The sequence below is a fragment of the Solanum dulcamara genome, chromosome 4 (genome assembly GCF_947179165.1).
Source record: "Solanum dulcamara chromosome 4, daSolDulc1.2, whole genome shotgun sequence".
Classification (NCBI taxonomy): Eukaryota; Viridiplantae; Streptophyta; class Magnoliopsida; order Solanales; family Solanaceae; genus Solanum; species Solanum dulcamara.
This window is the reverse complement of record NC_077240.1, coordinates 59,223,676-59,238,464: the sequence shown is the minus strand read 5'-3', so window position 1 is coordinate 59,238,464 and position 14,789 is coordinate 59,223,676.

Below are 14,789 nucleotides of genomic sequence, written 5' to 3'. Positions count from 1 at the left end.
GGCTAAGTTCCAATGGTCCAATGCTTGCGAGGAGAGTTTCCAGAAATTGAAGACCAAGCTTACCACTGCTCCTGTTCTAACTTTGCCCGATAGAACAGAGGGCTTTGTGATCTATTGCGATGTATCTAGAGTTGGTTTGGGTTGTGTGTTGATGCAAAAGGGGAAGGTGATAGCCTATGCTTTAAGACAACTTAAGGTTCATGAGAGAAATTACCCAACTCATGACCTTGAGCTGGCAGCTGTGGTGTTTGCGCTTAAAATTTGGCACCACTACTTGTATGGAGTGCATGTTGATGTGTTCACCAATCACAAGAGCTTACAATACGTCTTCATCCAGAAGGAACTCAACCTGAGGCAAAGGAGATGGCTTAAGCTACTCAAGGACTATGATATGAGCATCCTCTACCATCTAGGTAAAGCTAACATTGTTGTTGATGCTCTTAGCAGGTTGTCTATGGGTAGCACTTCCCATATAGAGGAGGGGAGGAAAGAATTGGCTAAGGATGTGCACAGATTAGCCCGATTGGGAGTTCGTCTTGAAGAGAACGATGAAGGTGGAGTTAATATTCAGGATGGGTATGCATCCTCACTCGTGACGGAGGTAAAAGAAAAGCAAGACCAAGATCTCGTCCTTCTCCAATTGAAGAAAGTTGTTCACAAGCAAGAGGTGATGGTTTTTACCAAAGGGGGAGATGGTGTGTTGAGGTACCAAAATAGATTGTGTGTGCCAGATGTTAATGATATTCGAGGAAGGATTATGACCGAAGTGCATAGTTCTAGATACTCAATCCATCCCCGCTCTACAAAAATGTATAATGACTTGAGGGAAATCTATTGGTGGAGTGGGATGAAGAGAGATATTGCAGAATTTGTCTCCAAGTACCTGAAGGTGAAAGTTGAGCATCAACGACCATGTGGCTTGGCCCAAAATATAGAAATTCCGGAATGGAAGTGGGAGATGATCAATATGGACTTTATTACAGGTTTATCGAAGTCCTGAAAACAACATAATTTGATTTGGGTGATTGTGGATAGAATGACGAAATCAGCACACTTCTTGGAAGTTAAGACTACTAACACCGCAGAGGATTATGCAAAATTGTATATACAGGATAGCATCAGATTGCATGGGGTCCCCTTGTTTATTATCTCAGACAGAGGAGCTCAATTCACTTCCCAATTTTGGAAATCCTTCCAGAAGGGACTGGATTCGAGGATGAACTTGAGTACGGCCTTTCATCCCCAGACAGATGGCCAAGCAGAGCGCACCATATAGACATTGGAAGATATGTTGAGGGCATGTGTGCTTGACTTCAAAGGAAATTGGGGTGATCACTTACCTCTCATAGAGTTTGCATATAATAATAGCTATCATGCAAACATTCAAATGGCTCCTTATGAAGCTTTGTATGGGAAGAGGTGTAGATCGCCAATTGGATGGTTTGAAATTGGTGAAGTTGAGTTGATTAGGCTCGATTTTGTTCACCAAGCCATGGAGAAGGTGAGATTCATTCAAGACAGGCTAAAGACAGCCCAAAGCCGCCAAAAATCTTACACCGACGTGAGAAGGAGAGACTTAGAGTTCGAGGTGGGTGATTGGGTATACTTAAAAGTGTCACCCATGAAAGGCGTCATGAGGTTTGGAAGGAAGGGGAAGCTCAGTCCTTGATATATTGGTCCTTACCAGATTTTGAGGCGAATTGAGAGTCTTGCCTATGAGTTGGAGTTACCCTCAGAGCTAGCCTCTATTCATCCGGTATTCCACGTTTTGATGTTGAAGAAGTTCTTAGGCGATCCCTCGTTGGTAGTCCCCATTGATAGTATTGGAGTTAAGGATAGCTTATCCTATGAAAAGGTCCCGGTCCAAATTCTTGATCGCCAAATCCGCAAATTGAGGAACAAAGAGATTGCCTCAGTTAAAGTCTTGTGGAGAAATCAATTTGTTGAGGCATCCACATGGGAAGCGGAGGAAGACATGAAATCTAAATATTCACATCTATTCGTTCCTACAGATGAGAATGTTGAAGGTAATGTCCATTTTCTTGACTTGAATTCGTTTGTGCATTTTAAGCTTGATTAGTAATTTGTTTGAGAATTTGATTGGTTGAATGACTGAATTCTGATTGTGATTGTACCTCGATTCCCATTCTTGGTTTACTCGTCATTCGAGAACGAATTATCCCAAGGGAGAGATATTGTAACACCCCCTAAAATGTTTCCTTAAGATTTGGACCTCTCTTGTATACGGGTAGGGTCGAACACGAGTATTGTGAAGTATATGCATGAGTTAGAATGAGTTCCTAAGTAACTAAAGAGTGTTAGAGGAGATGTGGGGTCATGAGGGACCCTTAGAGCCAAGCTAAGTCTGAAAGGATTCGTCTTGGGTAATTTGTTGAAGGAGTTTGTCTAAGGGGTCGACTCCTAACGACCCTCCCTTTTGAAAGATGACAATCTGGGTGGCCCACGACCTATTAAATTAAAGTTCGTTGAGTCTTCTTTCCAACGCCACCAAGAATGTAATTTTTGAAGTTTAGAGTCAAAAGATACGACGATCTTAAGATGAACTAGCACGGCAGGAATTTCAGGCCTGGGGTGCAACTGCTGGAAATCTGGGCTTGGCGCCGCAGTGGCGCAACGCGCCACTATCGCGCTAGGAACAAGCCTCAGTAGTTTGGCCCCTAGCGCGGCGCGCCACTACGAGGTGTGCAGGGTTTTCAAGCCTATTTTCCAAAACCCAGAAAATATGGCCTTGGCGCTGTAAGGGTGCGACGCACCACTATCGCGCCAGGAACATGCCTCAGTAGTTTGGTCCTTGACGCGGCGCGCCACTAACAGATGTGCAGGTTTTAGGCCTAATCGACCTGGCGCTGCAATGGCGCGACGCGCCACTATCGCGCCAGGAGCATTTTCAGCCTATTTTTCAGAATTTTAGAGAAAGGGCAATTTGGGAATTTGTCTCAAATTATATATACTCGAGCCTTGGGCGTTTTGGGACCATTTTCAGCCTCTCCCTCTCTCTTTCTAAAAAGCCCTAGAAATCTCTCTCTCTTCTTCTTCTTCTTCTTCTTCTCCAACAAGGAATTATTCCAAGAGCTTCAAGATTCAAGCTTTCTGTTGAAGACCCAACATCAAGGTTTTCTTCAAGTCTTCTCTAAGGTATGTAAGGCTACTCAAAACATGGGTTGAGTCCACCCATGTGCCCTACACTTTCTTTGAGGATTAAATGTTCATAAGAATGGAGTTTCTTGATAGGCGTATGTCCAAATGATTCTTATCATCTATTAATTTAATTCTTGTTGTGTTGATATTGTTGAGCTAAGAAATTTCTAAAATCTTCTTGTTAGCATGAGTCGATGGAGATGGGTTGTTAAACATGCTTTATTGATGTTATTAACTATGTGGATCATGACAAAAATGCTAATTTCCTTAAATATGTTGTTTATCTTGAATTCTTGATTTAAAACCTTGGAATTTTGGTGAGTCCCAAAAGATTTGCTAAACGAATGGAAGAACGATTGGATAGATTTGTACGTTGTTATAAATGCATATTTAATCTACTCTTGAAAAATATGATTGGGATTGATCGGATTGTATGATTGGGAGAGGTTTGATTGTGATAGAGTCAATGAGTTGACAAGGGTGTAATGAGACTCGTCGATATGATTTGGTTAAGCTGATTGGATGGAGTTTTATGAGCATTGATTCTTGGGAGGAGTATCGAGCACCGAATTGGGCAAGAGTATAGTCCATACTCGAACCTAATAACTACGTCGCCAAACGTAGGAGGGGATTGAACCGTTAAAGTCGGATGCTTCCCCAAAATTATTGTCCTGACATTATAGGACTTAGTTGGATTGGATCCATGATTGGTTGATTCGTTCATACCCTGGCAAAGTATGAACGGACGCAGCAACAACATTGGTTTGTTGTACTTTCACTGGCTCATAAGTGATGGTTGTCGGATAAGAGAAACTCCTACATAGGTCTTGGTAGTACTCTGAGTCGGATTGAGTTGAGTCGTATATGATTTGGTCCCGTCTAAACTATATTTTTGCTTAGACTTAGGACGTTTGTTGAGTTGTACTTCTTTCTGAGTTGAGCTTCCCAAGTTGATTTGGTTCTTTCTGATTTTATTTCATTTAGCCATTTTATATACTCGTACATTCCATGTACTGACGTCATTTGGCCTGCATCATTTCATGATGCAGAGATAGGTACTAGAGATCATCAACCGGCGCACCATTGAAGATCTACACACTCCCAGTTAGTTGGTGAGTCCTCCTAGTTTCCGAAGGATGTTGAGTTTTTTGTATAGTTTTGTGTTGTTTCCTTTATTTTAATTGTTGGTAGCCATGGGCTTGTCATTGGCACCTCCCAGATTGTTGACAGAGGCTTCATAGACCAGAGTGTAGAATTGTTGGATTGTTCTTTTGAGTAGTTCTTCTATAACTGTTTTATTGATTTGATAGTTATTTGGCCTTCGGACATAAATTATGAATAGTACTTCATTGAATGAGTCTTCCACTGAAAGAATGTATTTGAATGAATGTATGACTAGACTAGGTGGTTCGCTTGGAAGCCAGAAATGGCTTTCGAGTGCCGGCCACGCCTAGGGTACCCTCCCGAAGCGTGACAAAGGGTAGGCCTAACGATTTGAAGGATGCATAACGTCGTTTGAAAAGTACCATTGCCCCCAAAAAATTTATATTTATACAAATATTATGAATAAACTGAATGGGGATACATAATGGGAAAAAGGAATACAAATAATCAGTCCCACGCAGGGGTGCAATCCTATTAAGCCTTCGTGGAAAATCCTTCGTTCTTAACTTCTTGACATCTCCGAACATCAACCCTTTTTGACTAAGCTACTAAAATAAACTTCCAACCACGAGGGACAATGGTTGCCAAACGGTATATATAACCTTCAAATTTAAACACATAGGTATGATCGTCCATTTAGGCCAAGGGCCATTTTGGACTCAAGGTGGTCTTTCTAATGGGCCAAACACGCCTTGGGTGTTAGGTCAACTTAGGCCAATGCTTAAATAGGAATTTGGCTTCGCTCTACACTAAGTGGACTAGAGTGGGCTTTGAAAAGAGACCGGATACCCGAGTCGGATAAACTGCGGGCTGAATATAATAAAAGGCGTTGGACGACCACGAACCAACTACCCGTTTATTAATTCAAGAAAGCAATGGTTATTTTTTGAAGGAACGGCCGCAGGTGACTACGTAATCGTCCTTAATCCTAATGCAAACTATTTGTCATTTGGCGGAATTCTGCTATGCATGCAATGATAGTTCAATACTCATAATTTTAAACATATAAGGCACAAATAACGAAAGTAAATTATAATTTAAACATTTAAGGCAAATAAAGAAAATGAATTACTAATTATTATATTTCCGAATAGTTAATCAAATAGGTTAGTCAAATCTAATGGTTATAACCTAATTAGTCCCCAGCGGAGTCATCATTTCAGTTATGTCAGAAAAAGGCGATTTAAAATCAATTTCAACTTCTTTAGAGAAAAAAATCAACTTTAGTAAAAGAAGAGTCGCCACTTAATTTTTTAAAGAAATTAAGAAAACTTAATTTAAAAGACCCTAACAGATTTAAGTCTTAAAAATTCATAGAAAAAGGTACGAGGTTCATATTACTATTTTAAGAAGGTTTTGACACTTAAAATAGCCGCTAACATGCGGTTGTCCAACGATTTGAAAATTAATTGACTAACTTTGGGAAAATATGTTTTAAACAATAATCGAAGCATTAAACAATTTGAAAGAAGTATAAATTTTAAAACATTTAAGATAATTTATAAGAGTGATAGACTTGCTATAAAAATGATTAAATAAAAGAGGGATAATTTAAATGAAACGAATGATCATAAAAAAATAGTTTCTCTTCAAGGAATTTAATTAAGTTTAAACTAATTAATGTTAGAATTAGTATAGGATAAATAAATATTATTAACTAATTAAAATAAGAGTAAAGGCAATAGAAATTAGTGATGCCTAAAAGAAGATATTTTAGTTTCTAACATTAAACCACCCCAGATACATACAAATAAAAAAATATTTTAAAATAGACGGAATGAAAAATATTTATGTACTCATATTTTTCGGATCAGCGCCGGCTTATTAATTGGTAGACAAAATATAGTTTTTTTCATTTTTCTGCTCGGGTCGACTTCCATCATTTTCAAAGGGTCTATCTATCCCTACCCCTCCTAAGTTTATTTATTATTATAATCCTAAAGCGATCTAAAAGAAATAATAAAAACTAACGTCCTAAAAGGTGTCTAACGTCCCAACTTAATATCCAAGAGGCATTGGACGTACTATTAGGGTAGGTTTTAGACTAAAAAAAATATAGTCATCCTAATTAGACACATCGCCAAACAAAACAGATGGGACGAGCAGTTAGCACATAAAATCTCAAGTAAGCCTCTAGATTAATTAATTAGCATGCTTGAAAACACAGATAATAGTGAAAGTTATAATAATTATATGTATATGCATACAATCAAATATACGAGATTTAATGCAAGAATTCAAACATGATAAAATAAAGATATTCTTGATAATTTTTAATTATTAACTACTAATATTTATAAAATCCTGTTAACATGATTTTTAGTTAATAGTATGCTGAAGATTATTAAAATACCACAGATATGGTTTCTAAATTAAATGAAAATTTATTAAAATGTAGACACAATTTCAAAATGGAATAATACAACAAATATTTGTTAGAATCTTATAGACATGATTTCTATATATAATATCATGATAAACATTTATTAAAATTCTATAGGCATGGTTTAGATATAAGAATAATATGATAAATAATTATTAAAATTATGTTGGTGTGATTTCTAAATAAAATATCAGAGGGAAATCCTTTAATTCTATAGACATGATTTCTATATGACGTACCAAAATATTTATTAAAACCCACTTACAATTTCCATACCCCAATGGCATGCTTTCAAGTTAGGAATTATTTCATATTGAAACTACCTAATAACATTTGTCAATATTTATTACATCCATATAACGAGCTTAAAAATATTTGATAAGTCCCATAACACTATAAATATTTAAATATTCATTAAGTCCTATAGACATGATTTGCTATATGATTTTTAACATAAAACCCTATGGACATGATGTCTATACAAAATGATATGTTAAAAATATTAATTAAAATATATATGGATATGCTATATTAAATATTATAAAATTCTATGGACATGATATCTATATGAAATGATATGTTAAAAATATTAATAAAAATATATATGGACATGCTATATTAAAATATTATAAAATTCTATGGACATGATATCTATATGAAATGGCATTCAAATCTAAATATGATTATCATCGTGTTCAAAATTATTTAGTAGATCCTACATATATAATGCCTAAATGGTTAATAAGAAAAAGTTATTGTTTGAAACTATAAACATGGTTTTAGATTTAAAAGGCAAGTTATAATGTATAATAATCATCAAAGCAATTATTCTAATAAGATTTAAAATTCAATAAACAAAGATAACACATATAAAATAGATAAATTATTTTTGAAACATATATGACGATAAACGATATTTAACAAACCATCCTTAGATCATTTTATTTTATTTTATTTTTATTTTTGAGTGAAGCAAACATCATGTAAAAACAATATTTATATCGTGAATAAATAAACCTAAGCATGTGGATATGAGTATTATAACTAGATCACATGTATCCCAAACACACATAAATTTATGATAAACTAAGAAATAAAATAAACAAGTCGCAAGTATATTCCCTCCTCATGTATTTTTCCCTTTTTATTATATACAGAGTTTATTATTTGTAACACCCCTCAAAATTTTTCCTAAGATTCGGGCCTTCTTTGTACACGTGTGGGGCCCATCATATTTATTTTAAAGTACGTGCTTGAGTTAAGATGAGTCCCTGAGGAGTTTAAGAGCGTTGGAGGTGATGTGGGGTCATTGAGGACCCCTAGGACCGAGCTAAGTCCAAAAGATCCGTCGTGGCTAAGTTTAGGATGAGTTCACGTAAGGGTCGACTTTCAATGACCCTATCGTTTGAAAGACTTCAATCCGGGTGGCCCACGACCTATCAAATTAAAGGTCGTCGAGTCTTCTTTCCAACGCCACCAAGAACGTAGATTTTGGAGTTCGGGGCCAAAAGATATGACGATCCGACGACGAACTAGCACGACAGGGATTTCATTTTGGCCTGGGTTACCACTGCTGGGGAAATGGCCCTGGCGCCGTAAGGGCGCAACGCGCCACTATCGCGCCAGGAACATGCCTCAGTAGTTTGGTCCCTGGCGCGACGCGCCACTAAAGGTTGTGCAGGTTTTAGGCGTAATTGGCCTTGGCGCTGTAAGGGCGCGACGCGCCACTATCGCGCCAAGAGCATTTTTGCCTAATTTTCAGAATTTGGAGGAAGGGCAATTTGGGAAATTTCCCAAATTATATATACACAAACCTTGTATATTTTGGGACCATTTTTCTTCATCCCATTCTCTCTCTAGAAAAAAAGCCCTAGCTCTTCTCCCTTCTCTCTTCTCTTCTTCTCCATTTCCAACCAAAAAGGAGTCCAAGAGCTTCAAGACCTCAAGCTCCCATTGAAGACCCAACATCAAGGTTTCTTCAATGTCTTCACTAAGGTATGTAAGGCTAACCAAAACATGGGTTGAGTCCACCCATGTGCCCTACTCTTGTGTTGAGGTTAGATATCCATGAAAATGGAGTTTCTTGGTAAGGTACATGTTTGAATGAGTTTTGCTTCCATCTTATTTAAGTATTTATGTGCCAATGTTGTGAGCTAAGAGATTCCTAAAATGAGCCCTTATGTAAGTACGTGATGATGAGGAAATGAGTTGCTAAATATGTTTTGTTGGTCTTGTTAATTTTATAGATTCTATAAAGTATACTATTTTCTTAAAAATGTTGCCTATTATAAGAATGTCGATTTGAAGTCTTGGAGATGTGATGAGTCACAAAGATCTTTCTCAAATAGATGGAGGTAATAATTGATTTTATATCTAGATGATGTTATATATGTGCATTTAAAGCATCCTTGAAGATATGATTGAGATTGAGCATTGAGATTGAGATTTGATTGTGATAGAGTTGATGAGTCGACAAGGTCGTAATGAGACTTGTTGATATGAGTTGATTGAGTTGAGTTGATGGAGTTTTATGAGCATTGAGTCTTGGGAGGAGTATTGAGCACCGAATTGGGCAAGAGTATAGTCCATACTTGAACCCAATACCTGTGTTGCCAAACGTAGGGGGGATTGAACCGTTAAAGTCGGATGCTTCCCCGAGAGCTTTTATCTTGACATTATAGGACCTGGTTGGATTGGATCCATGAGTGTTCGTCGTTCATGCCCTGGCAAGGTATGAACGGGCGTGGCAATGACGTCGTTTCGTTGTACCTTCACTGGCTCATAAGTGTTGGTTGTCGGTTAAGAGAAACTCCCAAATAAGTTTTGATAGCATTCTGAGTTAGATTGAGTTGAATTGTATATGATTGGTCCAGTCTAAATCATACTCTTGTTTAGACTTAGGACATTTGATTGAGTTGTCATTCCTTTTGAGTTGATCTCCCGAGTTGGTTGATTTATTCTTCCTTGATGTTCGTTGTATTCGGCCATTTTACATACTCGTACATTCCATGTACTGATGCCATTTGGCCTGCATCGTTTCATGATGCAGAGACAGGTACTAGAGATCATCAACCGGCGCTCCGTTGAAGATCCACTTACACTCCCAGCCAGTCGGTGAGTCCTCCTAGTTCCCGGAGGATATTGGGCCTTCCTATACAGTTTTTGATTGTCTTTTCTTTATTTAGATTGTCGGTAGCCATGGGCTTGTCATTGACACCTTTTAGACTTGAATAGAGGCTTCATAGACTGAGATGTGAGGAGGTCGAGCGGTCTTCTTGAGGATTCCTATTTTGATTATCGTCTTGATTGTAAATGTCTGGCCTTTGGCCCTTATGATATGAGAAGTATTTCTTAAATTGAGTTTTCTGCTAATAGAATGTGCTTGAATAAATGAGTGATTGTACCAAGTGGTTCGCTCGGAGGTCAGAGATGGCCTTTGGGTGCCGGTTACGTCTAGGGTACCCTCCCGGGGCGTGATAAATATGGTATCAGAGCATAGAGTTCAAGTGTCCTAGGGAGTCTATGAAGCCATGTCTAGTAGAGTCTTGATTATGGGTGTGTTGTGCACCACACTTATAAGCAGGAGGCTATAGGACATTAGGAATTATTTCCCTTCTTTCATACTCTGAATTCATGCGATGGAGTTAAACTCCATGAAACTTCCTTTCTAATTCATGCGTTTATACGTTACAGATAATGCCTCCTAAACGTACCGCTAGCCAGAGGAATGTTGATAATGCAGGGATGCTACAGTCAGAGGCACGCCCAGAAAGGGCTAGAGGCTGACCCGCGAGATATGCGGAGGCACCTCAAGTGCCATCTACCCCACCTGCACCCACATCAGAGGCTGAATTTCGAGGGGCAATTGCAATGCTCACATAACTAATGGCGGCCCGAAGTGGTAACCAGAGTTCGCCGACCCTCAGCTCTAGTTCTTAGGAGCCATCTGCTGCCACTAGAATTAGAGACTTTCTGAGGATGAACCCACCGACATTTACGGGTTCTAAGGTTGATGAAGATCCCCAGAATTTCATTGATGAAATATGGAAGATTCTAAAAGCTATGCACGCTACAGAAATCGAGGGGGTCGAGTTGGTGTCTTATCAACTCAAAGATATGGCAAACATTTGGTATAACCAATGGGAGCAGAGTAGGGGTGAAGATGCTGAACTTGCTAGATGGGATGAATTCGAGGGAGTTTTTCTTGACCACTTCTTTCCCCGAGAATTGAGGGAAGTGAAGGTGGAGGAATTTGTTAATCTGAAGCAGGAAGGTATGTCGGTTAAGGAGTATGGCCTAAGGTTCATCCAGCTGTCCAGGTATGCTCCAAAAATGATTCCTGATGTGAGGTCGAAGATGAGGAGGTTCGTCTCTGGATTAGGGAGGCATGTGAAGAAGGAATGCAAGGAAGCATTGTTGATCTCGGATATGGACCTTTCCAGATTAATGGTGTATGCTCAACAGGTAGAGGAGGAGAAGAGGAAAGACAGAGAAGAGCACCTGAGCAAAAAGGCAAGGTCATCTGGGCATGAGAATGAGCAGAGGCAAAGCAAGGGCAACAGGTCCTTCTTCCAGAAGAGGCCTTCCACCTATGCCTCATCTACCGCCAGCGCACCGATGCCGCAGGACAGGTATTATCGGCAGGGACAAGGTCGCCAGAATTTCAGACCCCAGTTTTCTCAATCCCCAGCCAGTGTAAGTCAGGGTTCGAAGGGAAATCCGCCATGCGGCAAGTGTGGTAGGCTCCACTTGGGAGAATGCAGAGCAGGAAGGGTGGGTTGCTATAAATGCGGCAAAATGGGCCATCTTCTGAGGGAGTGTCCAATATGGGGGAACAGGGCCCATTCCACTGCCATCGCACCACCAGCTAGAGGAAATCAGAGGGGCGCTACTCCAGGTACGAGTGGAGGTACAAACTGCCTATATGCCATGGGTAGTCGCCAAGATCAGGAGAACTCTCCAAACGTCGTGACGGGTATGATTCGAGTCTCTTCCTTTGATTGTTATGTATTGATGGATCCAGGTGCCACCTTATCTTTTGTAACTCCCTATGTGGCTAGTAAGTTCAATAAAATCCCTGAACGTTTTCTTGAGACCTTTTGTGTGGACACTCTTGTCGGTGATTCTGTCTTAGCTGAGAGAGTCTATAGAGATTGCACTGTGTCAATTCATCACAGGGACACCTTGGCTAACTTGGTTGAGTTAGACATGGTTGATTTCGATGTGATCCTTGGTATGGACTGGCTTTATGTCTGCTATGCCTCTATTGATTGTAGAACTCAAATTGTCACATTCAGATTCCCGAATGAGGCTGTTATAGAATGGAGGGGTAGTCCTATTGCGCCTAAGGGTAAGTTTATTTCATACCTTAGGGCCAGGAAGCTAATCTCAAAAAGGTGTATCTATCACCTTGTCCGAGTGAAAGATAACAGCATTGAGTCTCCATCCCTTGAGTCGGTTCCGATTGTCAACGAGTTTCCGGATGTCTTTCCTGAAGATCTGCCTGGAGTCCCTCCTGATAGGGAGATCGACTTCGGGATTGATGTTCTTCCTGATACCCAGCCTATCTCAATTCCCCCATATAGAATGGCTCCGGCCGAGTTGAAGGAGTTGAAGGAGCAGCTAAAGGACTTGTTAGATAAGGGATTCATTAGGCCGAGTGTCTCGCCATGGGGTACTCCGGTCCTATTTGTGCGGAAGAAGTATGGGTCCCTTAGAATGTGTATCGACTACAGGCAGTTGAATAAAGTCACTGTGAAGAACAAATACCCTCTCCCCAGAATAGATGACTTATTCGACCAACTTCAAGGTGCCACTTGTTTCTCAAAGATAGACTTGAGATCCGGCTACCACCAGTTGAAGGTGATAGAATGCGATGTTCCGAAGACTGCTTTCCGGACTCGTTATGGCCACTTTGAATTTTTGGTCATGTCTTTTGGGTTGACTAATGCTCCCGCCGCTTTTATGGATCTCATGAACCGGGTATTCAAACCGTACCTTGATATGTTTGTGATTATATTCATAGATGATATTCTGGTTTACTCCAAGAATGAAGAGGAGCACGCCTATCATCTTAGAGTCGTTCTACAAACTTTGGGGGACCAGGTATTGTATGCAAAGTTCTCTAAATGTGAATTTTGGCTTGCATCGGTGGACTTCTTAGGCCACATTGTATCTGGAGATGGTATTCAGGTGGATGCTCAAAAAATAGAAGCTGTTAAGAATTGGCCTAGACCCACATCCCCAACAGAGATAAGGAGCTTTCTGGGCTTGGCCGGGTACTATCGAAGGTTTGTAGAGGGATTCTCATCCATATCATCACCATTGACTAAGCTGACCCAAAAGAAGGCTAAATTCCAATGGTCTGAGGCTTGTGAGAAGAGTTTCCAGAAATTGAAGACCAAGCTAACCACTGCTCCTGTTCTAACCTTGCCTGATGGAACAGAAGGTTTTGTGATTTATTGTGATGCCTCCAGAATTGGTTTGGGTTGTGTGTTGATGCAAAGGGGGAAGGTGATAGCCTATGCTTCAAGACAACTTAAGCTTCATGAGAGGAATTACCCAACTCATGACCTTGAGCTGGCAGTTGTGGTGTTTGCACTTAAAATCTGGCGCCACTACCTGTATGGAGTGCATATCGATGTATTCACCGATCACAAGAGCTTGCAATACGTCTTTAGCCAGAAGGAACTCAACCTTAGGCAAAGGAGATGGCTTGAGCTACTCAAGGACTATGATATGAGCATCCTCTACCATCCAGGTAAAGCTAATGTTGTTGCTGATGCTCTTAGCAGGTTGTCCATGGGTAGCACTAGCCACGTGGAGGAAGGAAAGAGGGAATTGGCGAAGGAGGTACACAGATTAGCCCGATTGGGAGTTCATCTGGAAGAGAATAATGAAGGCGGAGTTACCATTCAGGATGGGTCTACGTCCTCACTTGTGGCAGAGGTGAAGGAGAAGCAAGACCAAGATCCTGTCCTTCTCCAATTGAAGGGAGGCGTTCACAAACAAGAGGTAATGGTTTTTACCCAAGGGGGAGATGGTGTGTTACGGTACCAAAATAGATTATGCGTGCCGGATGTTGATGATGTTCGAGAGAGGATTATGGCCGAAGCGCATAGTTTTAGATACTCTATTCATCCGGGTTCCACGAAAATGTACCATGACTTGAGGGAGATCTACTGGTGGAGCGGGATGAAGAAGGATATTGCGGAATTCGTTTGCAAATGCCCAAATTGTCAACAAGTGAAAGTTGAGCATCAGAGACCATGTGGTCTAGCCCAAAACATAGAAATTCCAGAATGGAAGTGGGAGATGATCAACATGGACTTTATTACAGGCTTGCCAAAGTCCCGAAAGCAACATGATTCCATTTGGGTAATTGTGGATAGAATGACGAAATCAGCTCACTTCTTGGCGGTTAAGACTACTGACACCACAGAAGATTATGCAAAGTTGTATATACAGGAGATCGTCAGATTGCATGGGGTCCCTTTGTCTATCATCTCAGATAGAGGAGCTCAATTCACTTCCCAATTTTGGAAATCCTTTTAGAAAGGATTAGGTTCGAGGGTGAACTTGAGTACAGCCTTCCATCCCCAGACAGATGGACAAGCAGAGCGCACCATTCAGACATTGGAGGATATGTTGAGGGCGTGTGTGCTTGACTTCAAGGGGAATTGGGATGATCACTTGCCTCTCATAGAGTTTGCGTATAACAATAGCTACCATGTAAACATTCAAACGGCTCCTTATGAAGCCTTGTATGGGAGGAGGTGTAGATCGCCCATTGGGTGGTTTGAAGTTGGTGAAGCCGAGTTGATTGGGCCTGACCTCGTCCATCAAGCCATGGAGAAGGTACGAGTTATCCGAGAGAGGCTAAAAACAGCCCAAAGTCGCCAAAAATCGTACACCGATGTGAGGAGGAGAGACTTAAAGTTTGAGGTGGATGATTGGGTGTATTTGAAAGTGTCACCCATGAAGGGGGTCATGAGGTTTGGAAAGAAGGGGAAACTTAGTCCTCGATACATTGGCCCGTACCAAATTTTGAGGCAGATCGGGAGTGTCGCTTATGAGCTGAACC